Below are 2,751 nucleotides of genomic sequence, written 5' to 3'. Positions count from 1 at the left end.
AATACTGTTTATTTTATACTCCAGGTACTTGTAACAACTGAATACAATTTATTTGATCCTCTAAGTAATTGTAACAACCGAATACTGTTTATTTTATACTCCAGGTACTTGTAACAACTGAATACAATTTATTTGATCCTCTAAGTAATTGTAACAACCGAATACTGTTTATTTTATACTCCAGGTACTTGTAACAACTGAATACAATTTATTTGATCCTCTAAGTAATTGTAACAACCAAATACAGTTTATTTTATCCTCCAAGTAATTTTAACAACTGAGTGTAGTTTATTTTATCCTCCAAGTACTTGTAACAGCTGAATACAGTTTATTTTATCTTCCAAGTACTTGTAACAACTGAATACAGTTTATTTTGTCCTCCAAATACTTGTAACAACTGAATACAGTTTATTTGATCCTCTATGTAATTGTAACAACCGAATACAGTTTATTTTATCCTCCAAGTAATTGTAACAACTGAATACAGTTTATTTATCCTCCAAGTACTTGAAACAACTGAATACAGTTTATTTTATCCTCAAAGTACTTATAACAACTGAGTGTAGTTTATTTTATCCTCCAAGTACTTGTAACAGCTGAATACAGTTTATTTTATCTTCCAAGTACTTGTAACAACTGAATACAGTTTATTTTGTCCTCCAAAAGCCAGGAACTGACGGCAACAATGGAATTGAATTACAGACAGAGATAGAGACGGACAATTGAGTCGGGCGCGTGAGTCGTTCGTTGTGAATTATAGCGTTTGTTATAGCGTGACTGTGGAAATTAAGTGCATCGCTAAAGTTTCATCGGAAAGAATTTTTACGGAAAATTAACAAACTAGCGACCAGAGACGTAACAGTACCAAATATAAGCGTATCTACGTTTATTTTTGGCAGTGGCCTAAGTACGCCTTCGCTGCCCCCGTAATTGCGGGAAAGCTCGAGCCTGACAATCTTAATAATTGCCGATAGGGGGAGAGACATAGAATTTAATTTGTTTGAACTAAAAAACAGTTGCGCTACTCTAGTATATTAAAAACATTTACAGAAAGGACAGAGCAAACTGAATCCATACACTGACATCCTCAATTAGTGGTCCGTCTTATCATGATGGAAATGTAATAATTATAGTTCCATCATGCGCACCACTACTACGTACTTCGCTTTCACCAATGCATAAACTAACCGGCTCGAAATTTGACACGCGTGTAATCCGAAAATAATAACTAGATACAATTTTAAGTTTGCTTTAATTTTGAATTTTCAGTTAAGTTAATAATATCAATCACCTAGAACTCTAACTACAATTATAGGGGAATAAATATGTAGGGTTCGAGTTGATTTTATGCTGGAGGGGGGTAGGGAGGGCATTTTTTGTATTTATGCAACTGATACTTGGTGATGCATTTGAATATATATTTTTTATCTTATACATTCAGAACAGGTTTTCATTTTTTTCCCGCTCCTGACAGATAATGTTGATCTTCCAGTTCTCAGTACTAAAGCACTCGCTGAAACCATGCCATTTTGGTGCAGGGAGAACTTCCTTTCGTTGGTAGTAGATTACTAGTTGTTAGTACTAGAGCACTCGCTGAAACCATGTCATTTTGGTGCAGGGGGAACTTCCTTTCGTTGGTACTAGATTACTAGTTGTTAGTACTAGAGCACTCGCTGAAACCATGTCATTTTGGTGCAGGGGGAACTTCCTTTCGTTGGTACTAGATTACTAGTTGTTAGTACTAGAGCACTTGCTGAAACCATGTCATTTTGGTGCAGTGGGAACTTCCTTTCGTTGGTAGTAGATTACTAGTTGTTAGTACTAGAGCACTCGCTGAAACCATGTCATTTTGGTGCAGGGGGAACTTCCTTTCGTTGGTACTAGATTACTAGTTGTTAGTACTAGAGTACTCGCTGAAACCATGTCATTTTGGTGCAGGGAGAACTTCCTTTCGTTGGTAGTAGATTACTAGTTGTTAGTACTAGAGTACTCGCTGAAACTATGTCATTTTGGTGCATTTTGTATTCAGTTGTTACAAGTACTTGGAAGATAAAATAAACTGTATTCAGTTGTTACAAGTAGGTCTTATATACAAGAATACCACATATCTTGTAAACACTCGAGGCTTCACGAAGGGACACGAACGTTCTAGAAGCTCATGACGTGTTACCAGTGTCATGTGACTTCCGCTGTCGTAACAGTACTAATGAAATTTAACTAGGTAGTAAGTGCTAACTTAAAAACGTACTTTTCTTACGTTATTCTTTTTTTTTACGTAAGAAACTAACAAGGTTATTTCATCTGATAATTTAGCTCTAATAGTAAAATATATGTTTTATTTGAAAAAACAACAACAAAAAACAAAGTTTTGTTCAATACATCAATAGTAGGCCTAAGCGAGTTTGTTAATAAATAACTTGCTATTGTAACGTCAAGTATTACGTACCTATAGACTTCTGAAAATAATCTAATTCATGCGTACACATGGGTTATAGATGACGAAATACATAAATAATAATAATACCAAAGATTGTTGTTTTAAGTTAAACACAAAGGTATACAATGGGTTATCTGTGCTCTGCCCACCACGACTATAAAATCTCGGTTTCTAGCGTTGTAAGTCCGCAGACATGCCACTGTACCAAAAAATGACCTTGCCTCTTGGCAACAGTGTGGTAGATATCTCAAGGTTCGATTAGAGCATACACAGTTAAAATTCAATGACGAGGAACCCACTTTGAGACTAATAAT

Source organism: Limulus polyphemus, unplaced genomic scaffold (genome assembly GCF_000517525.1).
Source record: "Limulus polyphemus unplaced genomic scaffold, Limulus_polyphemus-2.1.2 Scaffold2579, whole genome shotgun sequence".
NCBI classification, from domain to species: Eukaryota; Metazoa; Arthropoda; class Merostomata; order Xiphosura; family Limulidae; genus Limulus; species Limulus polyphemus.
Note: the sequence above shows the minus strand (reverse complement) of the source record.